General features: G+C 33.7%; 1 protein-coding gene across 3 annotated transcripts in view; it reads left to right on the plus strand.

The window, feature by feature from the left end:
- GPM6A (glycoprotein M6A) overlaps window positions 1-12,511 on the plus strand; it is a 235,153-nt gene that overhangs the window by 134,537 nt on the left and 88,105 nt on the right. The window contains exon 1 of one of the 3 annotated variants that reach the window (XM_033104822.1): window positions 1,978-1,998. The exons of the other annotated variants lie outside the window; for them this stretch is intronic. The gene's annotated coding sequence lies outside the window, so the exon portion shown is untranslated. Of the gene's footprint in view, window positions 1-1,977; window positions 1,999-12,511 lie in introns of those variants that run through there. 3 annotated transcript variants of the gene reach the window in all.

Raw genomic sequence — 12,511 nt, forward strand, 5'->3', positions numbered from 1 at the left:
GTTTCAGGCCAGTGCTCCCGTTTTAATGTACTCATTCTATGAGCCGTCTCAATTAGGTAGGAGATAATTGGTGCTTTTCTCCCTTACATAAATTAAAATGATTATAATAAATTCCCAAGTTCAATTTTAAACATGTAAAGTTAGTCTTTTATAAATTAGTCTTCCTTTACATATAACCAAATTTATAACAGCACATCTAAGAAGGTCAAATTCACATGGAATAATCAAGTGAACTCCAAATGCTGTGGCAGCCACCAGTTGGCCGGGTGACATGACAAATCACTTAACCTCCATGACCTGAATTTTCCTATTTGCGATGTTAAGGAAATACCCAAAGTTCCATGTCTGTGCTTCTGCTAGTTTAAGATGTGTCCTTTAAAGCTGATATTTGCAATAGTAATGTAAGAGCATTATTACATTCTTGTCTTCTTACTAGAACTAGAATATCTTTTCTACTGCATTTCATTTACCTCTACTTATTTCTTTTAAAACCTACTCATCTGTCATCTGATGTTATTTATAAAATAAACTCCCCTGAGCATCAATATTCTATTAGTTAGTAGATAGGGCTTACACGTAGAATGATGATATTAAAATGGGATCTATCGTCAAAACACATAGAAGAAAATAAGATCATTTATATTCTGCTCATTTATTCTCTCTCTCTCCCCCAGACACAGACTCAGATGCACACACACACACACACACACACACACACAAACACACACACTTAACAAAAGCAAATTATCATAAATATAATAAAGAAATGGTCAAGTGAAGGTAAAGCATTTTACATGTTATATATCTAAAGAATTAGTCTAAACATTTCTTCTAAACATTTCTTCTAAACATAGATGCCAGTGCTGGCATCTATGCTGGCCTTTTTTTCTGTATAAGTAGGAACAATAATTTTTTTTGTAGTTATTAATAATAGTTGACTTCTTCATGTAGCAAAGTCCTCAAACCCATAGCATTTGTTCTTCTTGCCTTTGAACTAAAGACTTCCTTAAGCAACAGTTAACAGGATTATATAACGTAACCCACACCTTCATAGATTTCATTTTAGAATACAGAGTTGAGAAAATCTGGCTATTTGGTGATTTCCAATTTGGAGAATATGGTATCTTTATACCATATATAAGTAAATGTCCCAATGACATTTGCTTTTGTAGTAAAAGAGAAGTTCGATGTATATTGTCTTTAGGCATTTTTGATAGGAAAAAAAAAACTCTTAAAGTCAATAACCAAGGCAAAGCATTATATGTATCATATTTGTGAAACTTACAGCATTCTGATTATTTTTAAAATTGGTCTTACTGCAAACACCGCGATAGTTCAGTTTTAGGAAATAAATCTTATGAAAGTGTTAGTCCCTTTATTTTGTTGGGAATTTGTTGACAGATTTTAATTGGGTCACTGTATTGAAATGCCCCATGTAAGCTCTCTGATGGTTGTCATGACAACCATAGTGGTCGATTAAACATGTGCAGAAATGGAGAAACTGCTTCTCAGAAATTGTTAACTAGATGGGGAATAGAAAACTGTCTAGAGAATGGCAAAATAGACAGAAATCTCTAAAACTTGCCTTGAATTTGCTATTTCATATTTATGTATGAATAAGATAAACATAATCTAACAAAAAACTAGATGTTTAAAATTTTACTTAGATGACTACCAAATATATTTTTGATTTTGTGTAGGTTTTAATAAGAAAAGGTTGAAATAGCCCTAAAATATTAAGTAGTCTTTGAGAGAAAATGCTGATACTACTTGGAACAAATGTAATTGTTATAAATGGTAATTTCCATTTAGTTCTTTCTCCTTTAAACCACTCTGTGAAGCGTATGGCAGATGACTTATGCAGATGGCATAGACTGGCATGTTGGCACACAGGCACTGCCTTTGCTGGCCAGTATCTCCACAGCAAATTTAAGGAGCAGGAAGATGGTGAAAGGATAAATCATTAATGAGAGAGACAGCGTTGGAGAAAGATTGATGGTATGGCTCACTAATATCTTTTTTTCTTCTATATTTCAACTCCAATCCTTTGATTTATACATAACTAGTAACATAAGACAAAATTTGCAGGTAGGAAATGAAAGTAAGTTCTTATAATCACAAGACACTTCATGTTTTTTTGCGATTTGTTGTTGTTGTTTGGTTTGTTTTGTTTTTATTTCCAATACCTCAAACAACATTTAGGATAGGAGGAGAAGGGATCAACTATCTAGCAATTTTTTTTTTTAATTAGCTGCTTTTATCTGGCTAATAAGATAATAAACACATGATAAAATGGGCCTAACAGATTTACTGTTATTGCAGTTCAGTTTAGGGGCCAAGACAATCACTACGTGAGGTAAATGAAGGTGGCATATTTTAATTGGATTGTTTTATTAGTATGCCTGTGTGAAAATTCAAATATGGCTGTTTTGATTCATCGATGAACAGAATATGAATAGCAACTATAAAAATAAGTAATTTTAAATAGGCAAGATAATTTTTAAAACATCTATTGTTGAAATAATTTTAAAAATCAATATTCATTATAAAATTTTTGAGAGGAAGAGATATTGCAGATCATCTTCATTCTACAAAAGGAAATTAACTGTGTAGGATTATGGAACTAATTAGTGGTAGAACTAGGACTAAAACCCTGCTGGCCTCATTCAAATGCAGGGTCTTTATAGCACTGTGGTGCCTTCTAATCCTACTGCCATCCAGACTGTGGTCAAACATGATAACTTCCTAGTTCCACGAGGCTTCCATTTAGTGCAAAAGAAACCAACACTGTTGGTACAATGAACTTTATTTTGATCTCCCTCATTTTCTGTCTTTGTCATAGTTCCTTGTCTGGAGCAATGGGCTCTAATTTATTACCTTATGTGTTAGATTTTGTTTATTTTTAGTTTTGAGATTGCCATATTAATATTTTCACTATATTTAAATGTCTGATTTTTTTCCCCACCATAATTATTGAAGGACAGATAGGGTTAAATATATACCCATCTTTGGCTGATATTTAAAAATCAACTCAGAAAAACAAAATCAACTTTTTTAATTACCCTGTAATATTATAGATAAATGCTTATGTAAAATTTGTATTTTGTGCTGCACAAAGGATTAACAGTAATAAAATCTAGCTTCAGGGTGGCTGGTTAGCTCAGTTGGTTAGGGCATAATACCAAGGTTGCCAGTTCAATCCCCACATGGGCCACTGTGAGCTGCAGCCTCCTTAAAAAAATAAATAATAATAATAATAATAATAATTATATATATATATATATATATATATGGCTTCAGTTTGTTTTAGAACTGGCTCTTTCATAAAATTTTCTAGTCTTGAGGACAAAGGTTTTTTCTTTCTTATATTACCCTCATGATGCTTTGGCTAAAGCTCTTCAAGTATTGGGACTCAAAAATGTTACATTTGAAAAAACATCAGTGATCTGCATGATTCTATTTTTATACTTTTGTTATTTCTGTTGATGAACATGAACTGAATATATCTTACCAATTTAAAGATATTTCTCTGACAAAAATATTTGCCTGTTTTTCCTTGATTTCAGGATTGAAAATACATGATTCTTTTGCCCTTTCTTTCTTTTTTTTTTCTTTTTCATATCAGTTGAAAACCTTTGTTTTCATTCTCCTTTGTTTCCTGTTTGCCCTCTGTCCTTGGACCTTTCTCATCTTTTTTAAGTCTCTTCTCTGTGTTGTTCTTCCCTATTCAAATACATCCCCCTCCTCCAGTTGCTTTGACTAGATTAACACCATTAATGAATATCTACAAAGGAACAAAAAGAGTGGGTGAAGGAAGAGGGGAAGATGCAGAAGACTGCAATAGGAAAGTAAACGCTAAAATGAAAGTGAAGGAGAGTATGGTTAGGAAAAAAATGGGAAAAAGGGGTAAAACCATGGCCAGGAATACTATTTTGTAAGTTAAAACTTCATAATGTATATTTATGATATTTTTCATTCTTTATTGGATTGATTGTTTAATTCACTCATTCATCATTTAACAAATATACAATGAGCACCTAATTCCTCAGGATATAGAAATTAAAACAACACAAAGACACAAAGTTCTAGGCTTCCTGGAGTTTCTACTCTAGTGGATAAAACTTAGTTTAAAAATATGCTTTATATTTTTTATGAATATCCTTCTTTCAGAAGTAAGAGAAGGAAAAGATTTTTCACAGACAATTATGTCTTGCATAGATTAAATTTGTTTCACTGTGAGGAATGATGTCCAGTAAGCAATTTTATGCCTAGGTCAAGATTTTGGGAGGAAAATCTGCATTGGAATTCTGTGCTTGTAAGTTATCAAGAAATGTGTGATTATTGATGATATAGGCTTGATTAAATCAACCTAAAGGTGTTTGTAGACCTAGAAGGGACCCTAAATGGAGACTTATAGAACATATTATAGAAAGAAGCTGAGAAAAGCAGAAAATGTTAAGTTGCCAGAAAGAATGTGTTGTGTCCTTGAAGGAAGAGAGGTCACAAAGAAAGAAGTGGCCAACAGTACCACACACTCATGAAAGACCAGTAAGATAATAAATAAGGTCAAGGGTAACTTTGGTGAGAGCAATGTCAGTTAAATCATTGAGTAAATCTTTTCTGCTGTATTTCTCTATAGCCCCTACCACTCTAAATATATTTTTAAAGCTTTAAGATACAGTATTTTAATACCTACTATGTTATATCCTATGAGCGGGATGTCATTTTTTCATGTGTTGTTTGGTGTTTGATAAGATAAGCATTTGAATATGCATTTATTTCAAGGAGAAAGAATCAGAATAGAGGGAGAAATAGAAAACAAAAGGAAAAAAAAATCCCTCAAATTATAAGCTAATGGGAAACTGACAGAGGGAGGCCACTTGTGAGATGTGCTAAATCCAGAGCGTGGCTGGAAAGGTTAGTAAACATTTTTAAAGATGACCACACACTTTTTTCTGTCCCCATTTAAATAAGAAAGTGATGTGCTCCCTGAGCATAAAGAAGGCAGTTTTGTTTAAGTCTCATTTTTGTGTGTGTTTGGTCTTATATTTTCTGTGGGAGAAAGATGTGGTGGAATTACCTGGAGGTTTTGTGCAGGATGGGCTGGAGGATGAGACTAAAATAAAGGTTAATGGGGATACAGGCTGGACCAAGATAAAGGCCGCATTTTGAAAGGATTCAATTGATTCAAGGGAACAGGGTGAGGAAAAATTGATGACACGTGTTGTCTTTCGGCCAAAAGAAAGACCTAGCACTTTTATCTATCAAATAATTATCTTAATGATAGCAGTCCAGTAGTGTCTGGCAGATGTTACTGTGCTTTCTCTTGGAGATTAAACATATCTATCAGTTTGATGGGAGTTTGGTGCAGGACTGTGAGGTACCTTGGGTAATAGGTTGGAAACTACAGGTTAATGCTATGCTTTTAATATCTTGTTCTTTTTGTATCAGAAAACATATTGCACTTTATGATCATTGCTTGTATAATTTTCTGTTCTTGTTTAATGAGTCTGCAAACTACACGAGAAGAGGACCATGTCCATTTTGTTCATCACTGTCTCTCCTTCGCCCAGCACGGTGACTGACTTGTGGCAGGTGTTCAATAACCAGTTGCTGAATTAATCTAAATTATGAGTGGGTGAATCTTATTAGTTTTTATATACAATGCTGATTTATCTGTGTGTAGTTTTCAAGCTCTAAATTGATTTCTGGTATATTTCTTTTAGTGGAGACATCTTAATGGTCCCTGTGTGAAATTTATTGACAATGTATATGTAAAATGAATGCAAGTGCTAAAAATAAAGAGTTGTGTGTGTGTGTGTGTGTGTGTGTGTGTGTGTGTTTATTTCTGCATATGAGAAGGCGAAGTAGATGAATAATCAGTTTGGGTACACTTTTAAGGGAGTTGTGGTAGACATGAGAATAATAACTGTAACAATAGTTAATTTTCATACAGTACATTTAACTCATTTTATTCTCAAAACAGCTGTAGAAAGTATGATGCATAACAAACTACCCGCAGAGCTAGTGGCTTAAGACAACATTTATTTTTCTCTCTCACAGTTATGCGGGTTGTCTGATTCCTTCTTCTGTTCTATGTGGTATTGTCTGCAATACATGGGGACATCTGCAGTCATCTGAGGTTTTGATTGGACTGGAGTGTCCAAGAGAGCTCAGATGCTGGCTGTGGGCTTTGAGCTCAGCTGAGACTGAGCCCGTACCTGTACGGGCGCGGCTTCTGTATGTGACTGGGGGCGTCTCAGCACGGAGGCTTGGTTCTCACAGTGAGCCCCTCAAGAGCAAGTGCTCTTAGAGACCCAGGCAATTGTCGCAAAGATGATGTAGTCTCAGAAGTACACTGTATTTGTAAAGGCAGGTCGCTATAGCTAGCCGAGAAGGGGAGGGAAATTAGTCCCACTTTTCAATGTGAGAGGCAGCATGCATAAAAAGAGAGGAATGAGTCACGAGTGGCCATCTTTGACTACTCGTGTAGGTACTATTATTTTTCCTATTTTAGAAATGAAGAGATAGGTTCATGGAGAGGTTGGCAACTTAGTTTCATAGTTGATAAATGCAGCAGCTAGGACTCAAACTCAAGGAATTTGCTCCCAGAGTCGACACTCTTAATCACAACCTATTACTGCCTCGCCTCTATCAATACTGTTGATGACGGTAATGAAGATAATGGCTATAATGATATAATACTTTGTTTTTGCACAGTTTACTACAGTTTACATTGATTATTTTGTTTATTCATGGAGTTAATTTTTGTCTGCAGTAGTTTAACTTTGAAATATTTTTAAAATTACCAAAGCATTGTAAAGAGAGTACAGGAAGTTCTGATGTAACTTCACCCAGCTTCCCTTAATAACCATGGTACATTTATCAAAACTGAGAAGTTAACATTAATATCATACTATCTAATTAACTACAGACTTTATTTGGGTTTCGAATGTTATTCACAAATGTCATTTAGTGTTCTAGGATCCAATCCAGGAAACAAAGTTGCCTGTAGTAATAGCTCCTCAGTTTCCTCCAGTGTCTGACAGTTTCTTTATGGTCCTTGTTTTACATGACCTTGGCACTTTTGAACAGTAGTGATCAAGTATTTTGAAGATTTTCCATAATTTGGTGTTTTTCTGATGTTTTCTCATGATTGGCCCTGGTCCTGGATTTTGAGGGAAAATACCGTAGAGGTACTGTTAACACTGATCACTCAGTTGAGGTGCTGTAAGCCAGGTGATCTGTAATGTTACTATTTTCCCCTTACCATACCGTACTTGTCAAATGTGACTGGTTAAGTCCATCCTGTACTTGAGAAGCTCCACTTAAGCTCTACCTCTTAGGGGAAGTGATACAACAATTTGTAAACATGTTAAAACTATCACCTCCATTAATAAATATTTCAGAGAGATCCTCTGAGGCTATGCAGATATGATGCCACTCATAGAATGAATTTGAACTTCTCTAGATGAATCCTGATTTTTCTCCTCAGATTTGAAATTTTAGTCACAAAATTTATTTTTATAATCATTTAATATTTTGTCTGTAAATGCCTTGGTAAAATGTGATAAAATAAAGGAGCATAATATAATACAAATAGTACTTCACAACTTGCCTAATTCCTAATATAATCTATTTACCATTTAAAATATACGATGTATTTAAAATGTATAGTTCGTGAAATTTTATTCATTACCATGTATTCTTCTTCAGCATGTATCAAACTTCTTTAAGAATGTAACTTGTGGAATATTGAAGTCAGAGAGATTTTTCAAATTTCTGATGAAAATACAGATATATACAACACTTACCATGAATAATTCACAATTGTTCAATTCCTTTCTCAGTTCTTAAAAGAAATTTTCACTGCTGAAATTCAGATGACTTAACCTAAAACAAATTCTACTTTTGAGTTAGTTTTCTTATGCAGATGAAAATGGGGATGTTGGGGCAGTACCTTATTATTTAACAATATTTTTTAGATTTAGAACCATTACTAATATACCAAATGAAGACAACAAAAGCATTACTTTGTAAGGAAACAAAGTTAATCCAAAGCAATTCCCATTTTGATAAGTAAAACAAAGGCACAAAAAATTAAGTAAACTATTTTGAATTAAAGTTTTGAAAATAATTTAGAATTAGTATTTTTCTGAGTTTTGTTTCATTGCTGCTGATAATTTTGGACAATACTTTTTTTTTCATGTATATCAAAGACATTGGTATTACTAGTTATTCATTGATTTTACTCAGTGGATTCAGAACAAAATAAATGTATATTTTAGAATGACAGTCATTGAACCCTCTATTCTGTACATAAATAGTATTAGGTTGGTGCAAAAGTAATTGGGGTTTGAAAGGTTACTTTTGCACCCACCGCAGTTACTTTTGCAGCAACCTAATATTTTAGTAGTTCAAATGATAACACCATATATTCAAAGAAGAAATGATAATAACAATTATTTTCAGTACTTAATTTTGAAAATTATGTATTAATCTATTCCTTAAGATATATGCAAATATCATAATTTATATTATTTATGGAATATAAATTATCAAACTGTGTAATGTATTTTATACAACTTATCGATAATTTCCATAATTGCAAATATTTTGGGATAATAAAGTGCTCTTTCTTGTTTGGCTTGTTCTTCAACTGGTTAATCAAGTGTAAGGACTTTATGTAGACTTGAGTTTTATTAATTTGCTTTATTGTTTAGCAAAGGATCATCAAGAATACAATTATAAACAAAGCATTATTTCTGCCTTCAAAAAACACATGACTTAGGGGAGGCAGACATAAATGTGAACTTTCACCTTACAAGGCTGGCTATGATTTTCTTAGTGTTCTTTTAGTGGGGTTTCGGGAAGTTTCCATATACAGGTGATTCTTTTTATTTTTTGAACCTTTAAGGATGGCTAAGATTTTGAAAGATGGAAATGTGAGATGATATTCCATAAAGAGAAACAGTCTTAGCAAAAGCCCAGGGTGGGTAAGGCAAAAGAATTTGAGAAATTCAAAATGTTCTCTTTGTTATCCCAGGGCATATGGAAGAATGGTCTGTGAAATAAAATTGGGCCCAGATGGTAGGAAGAGTTTAGCCTAAATGTTTTAGTGTCTTAAACAGCAGAAGTGTATACTGGAAAGGAGATTTGATGTCAGTAAGAAAGTGGTTGCAGCTATCTTCATATCCATTTTAGAATAAAAATGTTAATGGAATGATAATGTGATGAGATTGGACGGAGAGTAACTAGTATAGCACTGGCAGAATTTGAGAGATGACCCATTTGTGTAGAGGGAGTAACAAAGGGCAGGACCAAGTTCACAACATGGTTTTGATTTCAAGTAACCAGTTGAATGGTGGACCTCTCACTATAAATTAAAAGGAGAGTTTGATTATAGGCAAGGACTTTGCAAAGAGAGACATCCAGATGACCATGTTATACCACATGTGGAAACTCCAAAGCATTTAGAAATGTGAAAGATCAAGATTGTGAATGAAGAAATTTGAAAACTCTGCATAGAGGCAATAATAAAAGGAGGATATCAGAGATGAAAAGAAAGGGATTGAGGTAGAGACAGAGTTCAGTGAATACTCATATTTAGAAGACAAAAGAGGGAAAGGTGATAGCAAAGGAATCAGAATTATATTGAAGACTACTTAGTGCGGTGAGGTAGAGGTTCCAAAAAGGAAGGAGTGTTACAAAGCTTGACAGGGATCAGTAACGACTGAAGTCATTTCAGATCCAGGATTAAGATGCCATTAACGATATTTGAAATGTGTTTCCTACTGTGGCTCCATAATTTTTTTGTAAACACAACAGCAGAGATGCTGTGGACCATTGCCTCCCATCCATTCCCTTAATTTCTTCAGGGCATCCAAACAAACCTCTCGGGTTTCTTGTTGCCATTTTGGTCTCTGATAGAAAAATATATGTGCTTATATGATCATATTGTCCTGCTGTGTGTGTTATTTGAGTGGTGTTATTAAAACTAAATAAATTACTGGACTGGTTGTCACTTTTGTTTTATTATTGTTATTTTATTACCATGCCCGGGGCTCTTTGCTTTGTTTATAAGCTGCATTTATACAACTCGGAATCATTTGGTGTTGCTGGTGATGAACTATGTATTTCATTTCCTGTGTCTCTGAACATCTTGCCCTTCGACTTGATCGAACCACTTTCTAAGGTTCCTACATTCCTTCACTACAGGCTGGTCTTTTGTGCATGTAGCATCATTTAACCTGACTAGTCTGAGTAGTTAGAACTGAAGCTTTGGCTTAGTAATGCCATAGAAAGGTATCGACAGACAGCCAATAAAATACAACACTATTATAGATGGCTGATTACAAATTCACTTGTTATGGAGGTGAAAAACACATCGGGGACTGATTTTGAAACTAGTTTTCTTGCTTCTCTAAAGCTTTGTAGTGTCCAGATATTCTAGGTATTATTCGGAAAACATTAGCTAATTTGTGTTGAAGAAATTCAACTTGTCATAAACTTTAAGATAAGTTTTAAGTGTTTTGTTTTTATTGAGAAATACTAAATTATTAAGCAAAAACTGTAGAAATAAACGAACAGGCTTGAATATGCATTCAATGCATATGTTGATTGTAATGTTTGTATATATACTATATTATGTAATTCTTACCATACCCGCATGCTAGCTACTCATTTATTCAAGAGATACTTGTTGAGTGTCTGTGCCAAACACTTGGGATGAACAAAAGTACAGAAAGCTGTATTCTTGCACATATGCACTTCCTCTTGCAGAGTAAGAACCTGAAGCTCCTGCAGATAATCTATCAGAAATTAGAGCACAGATTAAGATACTGTTTTTGCTGACTTCAAACTGTTGTTTCCATTGAGCATACTGCCACCTCTAAGTTATTGCTTGTTATTACAGTTTTTTTGTTGTTGTTGTTTTGTGTTGTTTTTTGCAAAATGAATTACAAATGTATAATCTTCTTTGAGAGAATTCACTCTTTTCATAAAGCATATCAATTTTGAACTCATATTTTCCCTAATTTCCTTTTAACAATTTTACCCTTACTAAGGATAGATGGAGTAGTAGCCTGTTAGGTAACATAGCCACACTACTGCCAGACTGGTGTATTTGTTTCCAAAGCGGGGAGAAAAGCACAGAGTTATTAATTTTTTTTCTGTTTAATAAAAAATTCTTTTTAAATTTGTTAATTGATGTTCAGTGTTTGCTTCTAGGGATGTGTAGAGCAGATTGTCCCTGATTTAGCTTGTTATTTCAGCTTATATTCTTGAGGGCCATGAAAGCCGAGAAGCTGTGTTAGAATGGTACCTCAGGACAAGCACACATTTATGTTGCTCCACATAAAACCCACCAACTACACTGGGACCATTGATTTGTTATCCAATATCATCTGCTCTACTGTGGAATATACTGTACTTTTGAAAAGAAGGAAGTTGATCTGCATAGAGTGACTTGAGAGGATGTCCAATGTACATTGTGAAACAAAAACAAAATAGAAGTCATTCTCCATATGCATGATAGTTTAAAAATATTTTTATAGGTAAGGGAATATTTACAGAGACGTGAGCATCAAATGGTTAGCGGTGATTACATCAAACCAGGTGAGGTTAATCCAGCAATATCATGAGAAACAGTAGGGTTCACAGGGCTAGATAAAGAACCAGAGTGGGTGAGGCCAATACAGGTAGTGTGAAATGACTCATCATTTTCACAAATATTTATGAGAACTTGATAGCTTACTAGTAACTATTTTTTTCTTGCTGGAATATCATTTTATAAGACAGATTTTTACCTCAATTATCTACTGTTAAATAACAAAATTTTAAACAATTAGTGAAGTCCATTCCAATTGTATAATTAGTATAACAATATTTATGTTATAATTATAGGCATAATTGTATAGTAATTTATATTTTATTAATATATATGTATATAGTATAATTATATAATAAGTGATGTTTTGTTGCATATAATAATTATTATATATATAAAGAGTGTATATATTTTTAATGAGAAGGAATTTGTAGGTAATTATAGTCACTTATGTCATAGTAAATGGAAAAAAAATTGAGGAATCTTTAATAAGGAAATCTCTATGGTGTTCGATTTTTCTCCTTCTCTGTCATCATCTTAAATATTTACTTGGAGAACCACAATAGAACTGGACTATTGGATAAATGTCAGTGACAGATATCAAATTTGAATTTTAAATATTAACCCAAGTCTCTTATGATCAGTGTAATACTTATAGCATAAATTAAATGCTTCACATTACCTAAGGATAATTTTTCCCCCAGGGAACTTGGATCCCATAAGAAAACGGAATTCTGGCATGCCTGCCCTGCTACTTCTCTAGTTCTGCTCTGACATTTGTGAATCAGGGTTAGAGGAGAGTTGGGGTTGGGAAGTAGCATAAGGTAAGCAGGTTAGAAGCAAATCTTTGGTCCATTTACCATAAAATACATGAGAGATAAATAAGTACATGTTAAAGGAAAT

This window comes from Rhinolophus ferrumequinum, chromosome 4, assembly GCF_004115265.2.
Source record: "Rhinolophus ferrumequinum isolate MPI-CBG mRhiFer1 chromosome 4, mRhiFer1_v1.p, whole genome shotgun sequence".
NCBI classification, from domain to species: domain Eukaryota; kingdom Metazoa; phylum Chordata; class Mammalia; order Chiroptera; family Rhinolophidae; genus Rhinolophus; species Rhinolophus ferrumequinum.